The sequence below is a fragment of the Heterodontus francisci genome, chromosome 11, assembly GCF_036365525.1.
Source record: "Heterodontus francisci isolate sHetFra1 chromosome 11, sHetFra1.hap1, whole genome shotgun sequence".
Taxonomy (NCBI): domain Eukaryota; kingdom Metazoa; phylum Chordata; class Chondrichthyes; order Heterodontiformes; family Heterodontidae; genus Heterodontus; species Heterodontus francisci.
The window spans coordinates 108,637,894-108,655,745 of NC_090381.1; positions in this window are offsets into that span (position 1 = coordinate 108,637,894).

The following is a 17,852-nucleotide window of genomic DNA, read 5'->3' on the forward strand; positions in this document are numbered from 1 at the left end:
TGGCCTTTCCCCAGTTAATTATTCTAACACTGGATTGTTCTTTGTCATTTTCCATAGTCTGCCTGAACCTTATGATACAATGATTAATGTCACTGAAATGTTCTCCTACTGACCCTTGATCCAGCTTGGCTCATCTCATTCCCAAGAACCAGGCCTGGTGGTACCTCCTTTCTCGTTGGACTGGAAACATACTGCTGTAGAAATTTTTCCTGAACACACGCTCTGTACTCTTACCCCTCACTGCCCTTTACACGACTGATATCCATATCTCAATTTGGATAATTAAAGTCCCATATTATAACGACACTATAATTTTTGCACCACTCTGTAATTTCCTTGAAACGTTGTTCCTCTACTTCCTTTCCACTAGTTAGAGGCCTATAGCCAACACCAAGCAATGTAATTGCACGTTTTTTGTTCCTTAGCTCTCGCCAAATTGATGCTGTCCTCGACACATTTGGAACATCCTCTTTCTCCAGCAGTGCAATGCTCTCCTTAATTTTACCACTTTCCTATCTTTCCTGAACACCTTGTATCCAAGAATATTCAACATGCAGTCCTTCCCTTCTTTGAACTAGGTCTCCTTTATCGACAAAACATGATATTTCTGCATGGCAATCTGCCCCTGTAACTCACCAATCTTATTTATCACAATCATTCACATACATGAATAGCAGCCCTGATTTTGAATTTCTTTCTTTCTCCTTTACTCTGACCCCGCCTATTAAATTGCTATTCCTTATTCTAGCATTATCTATGTCTCCAAGTATTATCTTTACCTTGGTATTCCACTCGGATATTTTCTCTTGGCTCGAAAACCCCTGCCAAGTAATTGATCATGAACAGATTGTGCAAAGAAATGAAGAATAATGGCTAATGGAATTTATTGTTAATGTCATACCTTTAACTCAAGTTTTTGGAATACAAAAAGAGGAATGAATGCTTCAGTCTTACAGTACCTTGGTCAGACACCATCGGCATTACTGCGTTCAGTTTTATGCATTGAAACTTCGGAGAGAGATACTGCTCTTGGAGGGTTTGCAATGCAGATTCATTCCAATAACACCAGGGTTTAAAGAAGTAAATTATGAACACAGATTGCAGACATTGGTTTGTATTTCCGTGACCTGAAAGAATGTGGGCTTATAAGAGTATTTTGAACGTTTAGACTTTGCAACAGTTTAATGTTTCTAGACTTTTGTCTTATGCTGCTGTTCATCAAAAAACGCAGCTTTGGATTGCTTACTGACTCTGGCAGGTGCATTATCACAAGTGGTCTGTTATTGCGAGAAGAGGTAGAAAGAACAGTGAGACTTAGAGCTGCCTACAGCCTTATTTATTATCTGTTTCTTTGTCGTAATGCTCACGCTTTTGTCGGTTGTTAATATATAATCAAATATGATTTTCTTTCATTATTCTTCAGCATTAAGCTTTGATAGATCACAGTTTAATATTAAGGTCGCTAATCTGTAGGTTCATTGCCATCGATTTATTTCCCATTGGTTATAATTAGGGAACATATATTCAAATCTAGGTTTTATCTGCAGTTCGAACTTTTGTTGTCCTCAACACTCTAGATTGTGTCAACATTCTGGAAACAGAAATCAGGTATAGGAAAAGCTTTCGCTTATGCAAAAAGAAAAGTTAAGGCAGACCCAATGCCTCTGACATTCGTTTTCTGGGTATTCTGCCATTCACAGTGTAGTAAGGACTAGAAGGACACCAGACAGGTGTATTCACGAATGTGAGTAGAGAGTCGAAGGAGTGGGCCATGCTTTTTACTCAAACGACAATAGTGGACAACATAATTCTCAATTGTACTCTGTAAACTGCTGCTTGAATACTGCATGCATTAAATTACATTTATACTTAAATAAAAGTCATAACTGTTACCAGCTTCGAACTGTTGAACAGGCAGGCCAAAGGGTCTTCAGATTTATTACAGATCTTAGAAAATTGAGGGGTGACATTATTGAGGTATTTAAAATGATAAAGTGATTCAATAGGGCTGATACAGAGGAACTATTTTCCCTCTTGGTGAGCTCCAGAACAAAGGGCACAAACTTAAAATTAAAGAGAGGCCATTTAAGAGTGAAACCAGGAAGTACTTAGTCACACAGAGGGTGGTAGAAAGCTGAAACTCTCTCCCAAAAAGTTGTGGATGCTATCCAAGTTGGAACTGTCACCACTGAGTTGGATATATTGTTGTGAGATATAGGTATCTAGGGATAAGGAGCAATGTCCGGTAAATGGAGTACAGGCAAACATCAGCCAAATGGAGTGGCGGTACACATCAGGAACGACCTAGTAGAATAGCATAACAGGCTTGATGGGCTGAATGTCACACTCCTGTTCCTATGAATTTGTATAACACATTAGATAAGCCGACGTTGTATATAGTTTGCAGGTTTGGCAATTCATTATTTGAAAGACATCAGAGCCATGGGAGGGGGCATCAAATATACGCGAGAGGTATGCCGGGAATGAGAACTTACAATTATGAGGTAATGCTGAAAAGTGTGTCTTTTCCATTGGAACAAGGAAGGCAAAAGGGAACCGATTGTGAATTATGCACAGAACGGGAAACACACTGGATATTTCATTTGGAAATGAAGCACGCAGTTAAAATGAAACGTTATTGTTTTTGAGCAAGATCATTACAGTATAGTGAGAGGCTTTGTAATGCATTCTGTAACATTATTTAAACTTGAACTTAAACTTAAACATGGGTTGCCTTTAGGTTAACTTGTCTTCATTTAATCGACCCATTACTGTTTCTGTTAAAATAACACACATTGTAATCACCACATGGAATGTCAGAGTTCATCTGGAATACTTTCAACAATATTTTAGTGGTGCCATTCATCTATTTAAATAAACCAGTTGCTAAAACATTGACGTGAGGATTTTCAGGCCAATATGTTGACACAAGCCCAGAAATTTACAATGAAGTTTCAAGCCAAAATAATTTGATGACAAATGTTACTGAGCCAGGATTACATATTGTAAGCTCTAGGCCAAACAAATGTGTTGTGACAAAGCTGTTGAAGACAAATGCTATTTTAATTGGATCCATGGGTCAGGAATCATTTTAATCCTTTTCAAAGTAACCACAGTCACAATTCTCAAACATTTACCGTCGTGATACAGTTCCTCCTTCTTCCTCACCTCTAACCTCTGTTTCCATGTACAGCTGTACATCAAACATAGAGTAGCCAAACTTGGGTTCGTGGCTAACTGAACATGGTTGCACAGGTTATAATTACTTAATAGTGCAATATCTTCATATCCTAGCAGTAGAACTCTTACCAGTTGGCAGAGATATATGTACCAACGACATAGGTAGAACAAGGGATGAGGTTCTGCAAGATGAATTTCAGGAGTTAGGAGTAAATTAAAAAGCAGGACCTGAAAGGTAGTAATCTCAGGATTACTTCCTTTGTCACATGTTAGTGAGTATAGGAACAGGAAAATAGACCAGATGAATGCATTGCTGGTGAAATGGTGCAGGAGAGAGGGATTTAGATTCCTGGGACATCAGGACCAGTTCTGGGGAAGGTGGGACTTGTACAAGCGGGATGGATTACACCCAGGCAGGACCAGAACCGATGTGCTCACAGGGGCATTTGATAATGCTATTGGGGAGGATTTAAACTAGAATGGCAGGGCGATGGGAAACTGAGCAGGGAGACTGAGGAGGATGAAACAAGGAGAGAAACGAAAGACAGGAAACAAAAAGGCAAAAGTGGATGGCATGGAAATCAAGGGGAAGATACAAATAGGGCCAGAGTGCACAATAATGCTAAGCTGACTAAGAATGTTAAACAGACAAGCCGAAAAGCATTGTGTCTCAATGCACGGAGTATTCACAATAAGGTAGTTGAATTACCTGTGCAAATAGATGTAAATGGATACGAAATAGTTTTGATTATGGAGACATGGCTGCAGGGTGACCAAGGATGGTAACTGAACATCCAGGGGTATTCAATATTTAGGAAGGACAGGCAAAAAAGGAAAGGAGGTGGAATAGCATTGTTAGTAAAAGAGGAAATCAATACAATAGTGAGGAAGGATATTAGCTCAGAGAACCCTGATGTGGAATGTGTATGAGTGGTGCTAAGAAACATCAAGGGGCAGAAAACGTTGGTGGGGGTTGTATATAGACCCCCAAACAGCAGCGATGATGTAGAGGATGGCATTAAACAGGAAATTAGTGACACATTCTACAAGGGTACAACTGTAATTATGGGTGGCTTTAATCGATAGATAGATTGGACAAATAAAATTAGCAACAATACTGTAGAGGAGAAATTCCTGCAGTGTGCACCAGATGGTTTTTTTGGACCAATACGCTGAGGAACCAACTAGAGAACAGGCCATCCTAGACTGGGTATTGCACAATAAGAAAGTATTAGTTCACAATCATGTTGTGCGCGGTCCCTTGGGGAAGAGCGACCATAACATGAGAGAATTCTTCATTATGGTGGAGAGTGAGTTGATTCTGAGACTAGGGTCCTGAATCTAAATAAAGGAAACTATGAAGGTATGAGGCGTGATTTGGCTATGATAGATTGGGGAACGTTACTTAAAGGGTTGACAGTAGATAGACAATGGCTAGCATTTAAAGACCGCATGGATAAATTACAATAATTGTTCATTCCTGTCTGGCACAAAAATAAACAGGAAGGGTGCTTCAACCGTGGCTTACAAAAGAAATTAGGGATAGTATTAGATCCAAGGAGGAGAAATATAAAATGGCCAGAACAAGCAAGCAAATCTGATGATTGGGAACAGTTTAGAATTCAGCAAAGGAGGAAAAGGGATTGATTATGAAGGGGAAAATAGAGTATGAGAGTAAGATTGCAGAGAACATAAAAACTGACTGTAAAAGATATGTGAAGAGAAAACGATTAGTGAAGACAAATGTGGGTCCCTTACAATCAGAAACGGCGGAATTTATAAAGGGGAACGAAGAAATAGCCGACCAATTAAATGCATACGTTGGTTCTGTCTTCACAAAGGAGGACATAAATTACCTCTCAGAAATGTTGGGGAACATAGGGTCTAGTGAGAAGGAGGAACTGTATGAAATCAGTATTCGTCAGGAAATGGTGTTAGGGAAGTTGATGGGGTTGAAGGCCGATAAATCTCCAGGGCCTAATCTACATACTTAAGGAAGTGGCCCTTGAAATAATAGATGTATTAAAAGTCATTTTTCAAAATTCTATAGACTCTGGAACCGTTCCAATGGATTGTAGGGTAGCTAACGTAACCCCACTATTTAAAAAAGGCGGTAGCGAGAAAACAAGGAATTATAGCCTAACATCAGTAGTGGGAAAAAATGGTACAGTCCATTATAAAAGATATAATAGCAGAGCTCTTGGAAAACAATGACATGATCAGACAAAGTCAACATGGATTTACGAAAGGGAAATAATGTTTGATAAATCGACTGGCATTTTTAGAGGATGTAACTAGAGTCACGGAGAGATATAGCACTGAAACAAGCCCTTTGGCCCACCAAGTCTGCGCTGACCAACAACCACCCATTTATACTAATCCTATATTAATCCCATATTCCCTACAATATCCTCACCATTCTCCTACCACCTACCTACCCTGGGAGCAATTTACAATGGCCAATTTACCTATCATCTTGCAAGTCTTTGGCTGTGGGAGGAAACCAGTGCACCCAACTGAAAGCCACGCGGTCACAGGGAGATCTTGCAAACTTCACACAGGCAGTACCCAGAATCAGACCCGGGTCGCTGGAGCTGTGAGGCTGCGGTGCGAACCACAGCACCACTGTGCCACCCTGAGCTAGCACAATAGATAATGGAGAACCAGTGGATGCGGTGTATTTGGACTTTCAGAAGGCTTTCGATAAGGTACAACTTAAGAAATTAGCATGCAAAATTAAAGCACATGGGATTGGGGGTAAGGTGCTGACATGGGTAGAGAACTGACTGGCAGACAGGAAACAAAAAGTAGGAATAAACGGGTCTTTTTCTGAGTGGCAGGCAGTGACTAGTTGGGTACCGTAGGTATCAGTGCTTTTGGTTCTGATATTCACAACATATATTAATGATATAGATGAGGGAATTCAATGTAATATATCCAAGTTTGCAGACGGCACAAAATTGGGTGGGGGTGTGAGCTGTGAGGAACATGCAGAGAAGCTCCAGTGTGATTTGGATAGGTTAAGTGAGTGTGAAAATACATGGCAGATGCAGTACAATGTAGATAAATGTGAGGTTATCTACTTTGGTGGCAAAAACAGAAAGGCAGATTTATCTCTGAACGGCGATAGATTGGGAAAGGGGGAGGTGCAGCAACACGGCATGTCCTTGTGCACCAGTCATTGAAAGTAAACATGCAGGTGCAGCATGCAGTTAAGAAGGCAAATGGTAGGTTGGCCTTCATAGCGAGAGGATTCGAGTACAGGAGCAAGGATGTCTTGCTACAATTAAAGAAAGCCATGGTGAGACCACATCTGGGGTATTATGTGCAGTTTTGGTCTCCTTATCTGAGGAAGGATGTTCTTGCTATGGATGGAGTGCTGTGAAGGTTCACCAAACTGATTCATGGGAAGGCAGGACTGACGTATGAGGAGAGATTGGGTCGATTAAGCTTGTATTCGTTGGAGTTTACTAGATTGAGAGGGGATCTCATAGAAACCTGCAAAATTCTAACAGGACTGGACAGACTAGATGCAGGAAGGATGTTCCCGATGGTGGGGGAGTCCAGGACCACGGGTTACAATCTAAGGATAAGGGGTAAGCTATTTATGACTGAGATGAGGAGGAATTTCTACACCCACAGAGTGGTGATCCTGTGGAATTCTCTACCACAGAAAGCAGTTGAGGCAAAATCATTAAATATATTCAGGAGAGAGTTAGATATAGTTCTTGGGGCTAAAGGAATGAAGGAATATGGAGAGAAAGCCCATGATCGTATTGAATGGCGGTGCAGGCTGGAAGGGCCGAATGGTTTCCTCCAGCTCCTATTTTCTATGTTTCTATGTACCTTGTGACGTGTACTCTATTCATTGCCTGCAGTAGATCCATTGAAATTCAAGTGAAATGTTCATTCACATAAAATTACCTCTGCAACATTTCTGCTGCTATGCACGTAAATTAAATTGGATGCATAATCCATTCAGTATACTAGATTCGACTTCATTTTGGAGGCAATATTCCCATCAGCATTGAACCGAGAGGAAAGCTTTTCAGGAAATTAAATTACACTGAGACCTCAATCTCTAGGTATCATTGAAATTTGCAGACAAAGGACTGCCACTTCTGTCCATGTGCCAGCAGCACTGCTGTTTTCACATCAGAACTAATCTGAGCCAATTCTCTTGCCTTTTACCTATTCCTTAACGTTTACCATCTTCAAATGTTTACTGAACTCCCTCCTAATTGTTGTGATTGAATAGAAAGGCACCTAAGGTAATTTGTTTCATATTCTAATATAGTAACATTCAAAATGCATTTTATCTCAGTGATTCTGGCTGGGGGTGGTAGGGTAGTGATACTGGCACTGTCAGTGCACTCAATCGGCTAGGTTTGCTTTTGAGAGACAAGTTCAAATCTCACCATGGCAGTTGTAGGGTTAATTAATACATTTGGCAGAAAATGCTCATCTCTATTCATAATGATGATAAAGTACTGGGCTTTTCGGGGAATAAAGCCCATCTGGTCCATCATTTGATCCAATAATGTCCTTGAAAGGAAAGAAAATCTGACCGATGTGTGATTCCAGATTCACAGCAATGGGGTTATCTCTTAACTGTGCTCTAAAGTCACCTAGCCAGCCACTCTGTTGTATGAAACAACTAAAGAAAAGTTAAATAAGAACTGGACAGAACACCGGGACAGTGAAAATAATGAAGACACAAATTGCACACTGCAAAGTCCTGCTCAGTCGGATCTGGGGAATTGTGTTAAAAGTAGGGCAGCTGTCCCACAGACTAGCCAAGCAACAGTCTGTCATAGTCATACTCACTGAATCATACCTTGCAGCCAATGTTGCAGACTCCTCTGTCACCATTCCACAGAATGTCTTGCTCCACAAAAGGAGGGTCAAGGCATCAGATCAAACACGGGCAGGGATTACCACCTATTGCCCTATCTCAGCTGATGATTCAATACGTATGGAACACTACTTCGAAGGCACACTGAGGTTATGCAAGGGCATGGACTTGGGGTGGGGAACCTCAATGTCCATCACCAGGAGTGGCTCGGGAGAACCACCACAGTCAAGCTGACCGAGTTTTGAAGAATATATCAAGCAGACTGGGCCTGAAGAAGGGGGGCGTGAAACAACATGATGAAAAAACCTACCTGACCCTGTCTTCACCAAGTATTGGTATGAGTGACCAATGCACAGTCCTTGTGAAGAAAAAGTCCTGTCTCACTGGGGACACATTCTATCATGTTGTGTGGTACTTCCACAATTCTCAGAGGGACAGAGTCAGAGCAGACCTGGGAATATAGTGAATGTAACTCCTTCATTCAAAAAGCGAGGGAGACAGAAAGCAGGAAACTACAGGCCAGTTAACTCAACATCGGTCATAGGGAACATGTTAGAATCTTTTTTCATTCATTCATGGGATAAGGCATCATTGGCCAGGCCCACATTTATTGCCCGCCCCTAATTGCCCTTGAGAAGGTGATGGTGAGCTACCTTTTTGAACTGCTTCAGTCCTTGAGGTGCAGGTACACTAACAGAGCTGTTAGGATGGGATTTCCAGGATTTTGACCCAGCGACAGTTAAGGAACACTGATATAGTTCCAAGTCAGGATGGTGTGTGGCTTTGAGGGGAACTTTCAGATGGTGGCATTCCCATGTATTTGCTGCCCTTGTCCTTCTGAGTGGTAGAGGTCGCCGGTTTGGAAGGTGCTGTCTAAGGAGCCTTGGTGCATTGCTGCAGTGTATCTTGTAGATGGTACATACTGCTGCCACTGTGCGTTGGTGGTGGAGGCAGTGAATGTTTGTGGATGGGGTGCCAATCAAGTGGTCTGCTTTGTCCTTGATGGTGTTGAGTTTCTTGAGTGTTGTTGGAGCTCCACCCATCAGGGCGAGTGCAGAGTACTCCATCACACTCTTGACTTGTGTCTTGTCGATGGTGGACAGGTTTTGGGGAGTCAGGAGGTGAGTTACTCGCCTCAGAATTCCTAGCCTTTGACCTAGATGTTAATAATGGGGGATTAAGTTATCACAATGCCATTGAATGTCAAGGGGAGATGGTTAGATTCTCTCTTGTTTGAGATAGTCATTGCCTGGCACTTATGTGGCACGAATGTTACTTTCCACATATCAGCCCAAGCCTGGATATTGTCGAGGTCTTGCTGCATTTCTACACGGACTGCTTCAGTATCTGAGGAGTCACGAATGTTTCTAAACATTCTGCAATCATCAGTAAACAGACCCACTTCTGTCTTTATGATGGAGGGAAGGTCATTGATGAGGCAGCTGAAGATGGTTGGGCCATGGACACTACCCGGAGGAAGTCCTGCAGTGATGTCCTGGCCCTGAGATGATTGCTCTCTAACCATCTCACTTTGTGCTAGCTATGGCTCCAACTAGAGGAGAGTTTTCCCGTTGATTCCCATTAACTCCAGTTTTGCTAAGGCTCCTTGATGCCATACTCAGTCAAATGCTGCCTTGATGTCAAAGGAAGTTACTCTCACCTCACCTCTTGATTTTCGCTTTTTTGTCCATGTTTGTACTAAGGCTGTGGTGAGATCAGGAGTTGAATGGCCCTGACGGAGTCCAAACTTAGCATTACTGAGCAGGTTATAGCCAAGCATGTGCCACTTGATAGCGCTGTCGATGACACTTTCCATCACTTTAATGATGATCGTGAGTAGACTGATGCTGTGGTAATTGGCCAGCTTGGATTTGTCCTGTTTCCTGTGTACAGGACATGCATGGGCAATTTTCAACATTGGCAGATAGATGCCAGTGCTGTAGCTGTTTTGGAACATCTTGGTTAGGGGCGTGGCAAGTTCTAGAGCACAGGTTTTCAGTACTATTACCAGAATGTTGTCAGATCCCATAGCTTTTGCAGCATCTGTGCCTTCAGTCGTTTCTTGATATCACGTGGAGTGAATTGAAATGGTTGAAAACTTGCATCTGCGATGCTGTGGAGTTCATGGGGAGGCCGAGATGGATCATCAACTCGACACTTCTGGCTGAAGATTTTTGTAAATGCTTCAACCTTGTCTTCTTCACTGATGTACTGGGCTCCCCCATCATTGATCATAGAGTCACCTCCTCCAGTTAGTTGTTCAATTGTCCACCATGATTCACGACTGGATGTGACATAAGTATAGAGATTAGACTTGATCCCTTGGTTGTGGGATCACTTAGCTCTGTCTATCAAATGCTGCTTATGCTGTTTGGCATGCAAGTAGTCCTGGGTTGTTGCTTCACCAGGTTGACACCTCATTTTGAGGTATGCCTGGTGCTGCTCCTGGCATGCCCTCCTGCACATGTCATTGAACCAGTGTTGATCCCTGGCTTGATGATAATGGTAGAGTGGGGGATATGCCGGGCCATGAGGTTACAGATTGTGGTTGAGTATAACTCTGCTGCTGCTGATCGCCCACCGTGCCTCATTGATGCCCAGTTTTGCATTGCTAGATCTATTTGAAATCTATTCCATTTAGTACATTGGTAGTGCCACAAAACACAATGGAGGGTATCCAGTCTGTGACGACAGGACTCTGTGGTGGTCACTCCCAGCAATACTGTCATGGACAGGTGCATCTGCAACAGACAGATTGGTGAGGACGACGTCAAATTTGTTTTTACCTCTTGTTGGTTCCCTCTCCACCTGTCACAGACCCAGTCTAGCAGCTATGCCCTTTAGGACTCGGCCAGCAGTGGCGCATCCAAGCTATGCTTGATGGTGGAGATTGAAGTTCCCCACCCAGATTACATTCTGCGCCGAGCAGAGGTGGTTCAAAACAGTAATAAGCTGCATTGGTTTTATTCAGAATTTGTTGTTTTCCCCCTCTTTTTTTATTACAGGCTGACTCCCAGCATACTCTGACATTCCAGCACTGGTATCCAGTCATCAAACAAGAAATGGATCATCTGATTCAGCAACATGCTTCAGTTATCCATCCAAGGTATCGATCACTTGGAACAGATTTACAGTACAGCTGCCATTGAAGGAGATGACTTTAAAAACCTTAAAGACGCTTTGTTGACTAATTTTCTTCTTCTAGAAATAAATGATGCCAAATTGTTCGCTAACAGAGCAATATACGTATACTGCATTAATTACGACAGTGGACATATCTAATCTTCTTGTAATTTTACGACAAGCGATTTTTACTTATTGAGAAATTACAACAGCCTTGATTAATCTCCCACAAATACATTAAGTAAACCTGTATCTGTGTCAAGGTTGCAGTAGATACATAAAGCTCTTTAAAGCATGCTTTCACAAATCAGTTGGTCTGAAATCAAGATTGCAAGGATTTTGGATCCTTCGATTTTTCCAAAGTGGCTGCAATTAGGACCATATTTTAAGATGTGGAGAGGAAAAGGAAATGGAACCTGTTTCTCATCATGCTCTCGCAGCCCGTGTCTTCATGCACTGTCTGTTCCATTAAATGAACAGATTTCAATGCCTTATCCAGAAAGGCGATATGTGTGTCCAATGGCAACTGACCTTCAGCTTCCCTTTTTTCTATCATAGGCTAGGTTTTGATCTTAGTTTGGAAGATGTCAACTTACGAGTTTTCTTTGTGACAGTGAGGGGACGACTAAAGATACAAGTCAAATAGAAATAATATGACAGTAAATGTGAGATGTTAATGTAATGCGGACTTGCAATGCTTGTCCTTAGCTGTCAGAGGTAACCACTGACGTTACAGAGCATTCTACCAGTGCTAGAATAAAGGTGTAGAGTAACGAACCAAACAGGATTGCTCAAGGCACGTAGTCAGACTAAATCCATTGCCATCAGCCTCTACCAAAAACTTTCAATTCCTTGTTACTGACTCACTTTCCCCCACATCAACCCTTGGGGTGACTTTTCACTTTTGCTGCCCGTTTCCTGTTTTCACCCCTTTCGCTCATGTTGTATTGGACCATTTGTGTTCTTGGTATTCTGTTCAACGCTGAACTGAGCTGGAAACCCCATGCACTTTCCATTGCCTGGACTACTTGCTGCCAATTCCAAATAACTGCCCCACATTGCCCATAATTCAGCCATGCCACTGCTGACCGATTAGACATGTGTTTGTCACCTTCCGCCTTGTCCATACTACCTCTCTCCTTACTGCTGCCTCGTCGTGCAACATGTTCAAAAATTCTTTTACTCATATGCAGTCTCATATTAAGTTGACACATCACCCCCATCCTTGTCCTCATTTATAAATTCCTTGATGACGTCACTCCACCCTATTTCCACAGCCTCCCTCAGCCTTCTATTATCTCATTCATATCTTGTTTCTTTGACTCGTGCATCCTCTGCGCCACCCTCAGTGACAGGGCCTTCAACTGCCATAGTCCAATAATTTGAACGAAATAACTCTGCTGCTCCATCTTGAACAAATCTTTTTAAAACTCATCTCTTCAACAAAGCTTTCAGTTAACCCTAAGATTATTACCCTTCTTAGCTTCTCATCTGCTTCTTTATAAATATTTGTGAAGACCGTTTGCAGTTTTTATGGTGATATACAAATGCAAGTTGCTGTTAACCCTGTTTGGGTTCAAAAGGGTGAACCTATGATCAGGAATTGGAAGTTGAGCACGTTAATGCATGCTGCCTTAGTTGCACAAATGGTTTATAACCGTCCAGCCTGATGATGTAAAATGATTGTGAACCTTGATGTCTTGTTTCCTTAGCCATGTGCGGCTTAGTACAATCGTACTGTTGCACTTCTAAACTAGACAGGCTTGCATGTTTTTTGTTGAGGCGCTAAACATTTTGCCTTCTTACTTTCTGAAAATATTTCATGCAGGGAAATGTTTAACACTTCTACCTTGCTACCACATTTTAATGTGATCAAATGTCCTTCACATCAATCGAGGATTTTATAAATGAAATTCATGATTAATTGAGGCGATTGATTAATAATTTAAATGAGATTTATTAATTCATCTTCTGAACTATTTTGTTATGGGGACACTTAATAGATGGAGATAGTTGCACTTGGATACCACCCAGTGGCTGATATCTCAATGAAACTGCTGAAGACCAGCTATGTTATGGGGCGATGAAATAGACCATCAGCCACAAAAAGAGAAATCAATTCTACTGGTAGCATAATGTTCATTATCGCACACCACGGAAAGTGAGACATTCATTCCACTGGCTGGTAATTATAACAAGATCCAAAGATGTTGTTTTATATTATGGAGTTGTGAACTCTTAAACAAATTTCTTGAAGAAACTCAATTTTAAACCCAAGAATATCAGTTGTTACTGTTTCAGATTCTGTTGCACTATTTTCACATTCAATGGCATGAGCAAAGCTTCCATAAGTGAGCTTTCTTTTTGCTTTCCTGAAGAGTGCATGAATCCATGGATTTACAATTATCTTAATTCCATTACAGTTACGTAATCTTTTCCCACGTACCCAACCCACTTCAGAAAAAATATTGCACATAGGCCACAGATTTGACAGCTTAAAACAAAATTATCAAATGCTGTATGTTAGATTTTCAACTTGCTGTCTGGGTGTGAAACTGGCACATCACAGGACTGTTGAAAAACAAAATTTGACACCGAGTCACATAAGGAGATATTAGGACAGATACACAAATTTCACAATATGTGATACAAGTATGTATGTGACTTTTTTAATAAATCTGTGCTTTAAATTCTGCAGCTGTCTTCTCGATATGTACCATAAAGTGATAGCTCCAAATGTCTCATTGGCTCCGCCTTTTCAACGATGTTCAGATGCCATTAAGTCAGAATAAGGAATCTGTGGTGAGCACGTCAATAGTCTTGGAAGAGGAGATGAAACGTCGAAGGGATAACATGAATAAGAAGTTGATTTCTTGTTTTGCATTGTATCCAGAGGAGGAAGGGAATAACATTCCGACTTCAGAATCTTACAGTCTGTGTGAAATCAGCATGGTGATTAGATATTACACTATCTCCTGCAGGGAGAACTATTTCAACTTGCTTCTTGAGTTTCATATGGATGTTGTAATTTTCAGGACTTTTTGCAACATAGGAGCACAAACCTTTGCTTGGCTTCTTTAACAATAGTTAAATAATGGATTGCAAACTAGTATTGGCATTAAATACTTTTGCTACGTAATCATAGAGCAAATACACCACAATAAGTTCCGTATGGGAGATTATTAGCAAAAATTGGTATGCATGGAACTGGAGGTAACCTAGTGTCTGAGTTCCGAAGAAGGGTCACTGACCCGAAACGTTAACTCTGCTTCTCTTTCCACAGATGCTGCCAGACCTGCTGAGTGAATCCAGCATTTCTTGTTTTTGTTTCAGATTTCCAGCATCCGCAGTATTTTGCTTTTATGTTAACAAAGTGATTCCTGACAACGTTGGCCAGCGCCGACGTCATCAGGCTGCGCCGCGGTGCGCACATGCGCAGACGTTCTCCTGCACTCTGCGCATGCGCTGTGTTCCGGCTGGTCAGGACCCGTCTGCGCATGCGCTTGTGACGTCATCGCGTTACGTCGTCTTCCTCGGGCAACGCGCCAGGTTAGCCTCTACGCATGCGCTTCATGCTACGCCACCGGATATTCACGCATGCGTCATTCTTCCGATATTCACGCATGCGTCAAAGCTTCGGCGCGAGTTTTTGAAAGTGGAAGGAGGAGAGGTTTCGTCGGGCATTTTCTCGCATTTTATGTCAATTATTTAGTCGTTTTGGAGATTTGCTTCATTTTTATTAGACAGAGGAGGGTTCCAAGGTAAGTTGCTCTGAAAACATTTCCATTGTCTGGGGACATTCACAAAAGTGAATGGAGCATGTGCTCCATTGTTGTAAGTTGCTGTGTGCAGGCATTACATGTGCTGCAGTCCAGCGAACAACCTTCCATCTAAACGGTCACTTTCGTTTTTGCAACGTTTCAATGGAGTGCATTCTGTATTTCTTATCTCATCTCATGTATCCCGTGTGGTCCCTTAATAGCCTTCCTGAACTTCCTAAACATCTACCTGCCTGTTCAAAGCTCCACTTCCCCCACCTGCGGTACCCTCTCCTTGCTGTTCAGTTACACAGTCACCTGTTCCTGCACCCATCCGAGCAGTGCACATGGACACACAGCTACCTGTTCCTGCACCCATCCGAGCAGTGCACATGGACACACAGTCACCTGTTCCTGCACCCATCCGAGCAGTGCACATGGACACACAGCCACCTGTTCCTGCACCCATCTGAGCAGTGCACATGGAGACACAGCCACCTGTTCCTGCACCCATCCGAGCAGTGCACATGGAAACACAGCCACCTCATGCCGCATCCAGTGGTAGCACAAATGTGAATGCTCTTGCAGCGTGCACAACGGGTGAGGTGAGAGTGCAGCCACACCATTCTCCATCCTCAGTGTTGCTTTAAGGCAAAGTTAGGTAAGAGTGAAAGAAATGGAAGGTGATGCTGATAGTAGTAGGCAGAATTAAATGGGAGCATATGGGAAGGCGCAGGTGTAGCATAACTACTAGCAGGGAATAGCTGGGCTAAATGGCCTGCTTTATGTTCATAGTCCAAAAGAAATGTGCTTCTTTTTCCAGCACCCTCACATCATTCATGTTTTCCCTGAGAGCAGCATTGAACCATCAAGAGATAGGGGCAGTTACATCATCCTGACTCCTGCAGCTGAGGTGGGTACTAAGTGATTCATTGGCGGTGTTATCAGTACATGCCTATCCTGCAGAGCATAAAGCATGCACAACAGTAATTTCATTGGAGGGAGGGAAGCTCTGACACTCCTGTTCTTTCCTTATTTCTTTTCAGGTAAAACATGCTATTGAGAAAACAATCCTTGAGACTTAAGGACGGCATTCAAGCAAAGGAGGCAGTGCGGGAGAGGACGCAAGGATGTGCTATTCCTGCATCAGAGGTGGGTAATAAGTGCTTCATTGGCGACGTTATCAATTGGTGCCTTCACTGCAGAACTTAAAAAGGTGTGCACAACAGTAATTTCAGTGGATGGAGGGAGGCAAGCTCTGACTCTGATTTGCTTTATTTCTTTTCATGTAAAACATGCCATTGAGAAAACAATCCTTGACACTTAAGGTCAGCATTCAAGCAACGAAGGCAACTGGATGATGCTGCAGAGCTTGTGACGATGTGGAAAGGAACATTGCATTTATGGATGAATTGGGAGTGCACATTGGGATGTGCTTGGGGAACATTCACCAAGAATAGACTGAGCTCAGACTCTTGTGACTTTGCCTTCTTCACATGGACAATACAGTAGTGGAATAGAGAGCCAAGCGTTCATTCACCACAAGGCTCTCCAGGAACAATCTCTTCAGCTGTGCACAGCAGAGACTCGGCCTGTCTGTCACATGGGAGTGCTGGACACAACACTCATGTATCCATGCATAGCAGCTCCTCGGATGCTTAATGAATTTAATAAAACTTCTTAATAATTAAAACCAGAATTGTTGAGGTTTTGTTTTGGATGCTATTTCCCCGACTTTGCAACTGCACTTCAGATATTCAACTGTGGTGGAGGGGTGGAGGTAGGGGGGTAGAGGGAGGGGTGGGTGAAGAGGGGGATAGAGGGCTGGGTGAAGAGGGGGAGGGAGGGGTGGGTGCAGAGGTGGAGGTGAAGAGGGAGAGGGGTCAGGGGTGGGGAGAGGGGGAGGGGTGGGGAGAGCGGGGAGGGGTGCGGAGAGGGAGCATGCAAAAGTCAGGGATCAGACAGTTGCAATGCCTGAAGTACTGTTGAGGAGTAGGGGAGAAAGCAACTGGATTGGGCATCCGCAGCTGGAGGGAAAGGCTGAATGGAGAGGGCCGAAAGCGAGAGGCTGTAGAGAGCCACGGAGAGCGAGCGGCCGAAGACCTTGGTGTTGCCGGGTGCAGGGACTGGCCGGTAAGTCTTTGGCTGTTGTGTTTATGGCACATGCACAGAAAAAGGCATTCCTCTTCCGCTCCGCTGCTCCCCCCCACATTCTCACTCACCGTCGCCCTCCCCCCACTCTCTCCCCTCCCCCCGCTCTCCCCTCCCACTCTCCCTCCCTCCCTCTCACCCTCCCTCCTTCCCTCGCTCTCCTCCCCCTCTCTCCCCCTCCCTCCCTCCCTCATTTTCCCTTTCCCTCCCCTCCCTCTCTCTCCCCCTCCCTCCCTCCCTCTCTCTCTCCCTCCCTCCCTCCCTCTCTCCCTCCCTCAGCTCTCCCCCTCCCTCCCTGCCTCAGCACTCCCCCCCTCCCTCCCTCAGCTCTCCCCCACCCACCCACCCCCGCCCCTCGTCGCCGCCGCCGCCGCTGCTCTCCCCGGCCCGCTCCACTCTATCACTCCGGCCATTGTATGCTGCCACGTGTTTGTTAGGTTGCCTCTGTGTGATTCTTTGACCAGTGCCATCTTTAGTCCTGGCAGCTGCTACATTCGCAAGCTGTGACGTTTTCGTGGCACATGCTGTATTTGCGCATGTGCCAAAACAGCGCCACCTACCGATAGCGTTGTCAACAAATGCAGTCCATTGTTAATTGTTTGGCAGGCAGGAGAGTAGGGATAAAGGTTTCATTCTCTGATTGTCAAGATGTGACAAGTGGGATCTGTTCTGGGGCCTCAGCCTTCCACCATATATGTTAACTTGAATGAAGGAATAGAGAGCTGTATATGCAAGCTTTCAGATGACACCAGGTTGGTACGCACAGAAGTATTGTGGACCGGAGG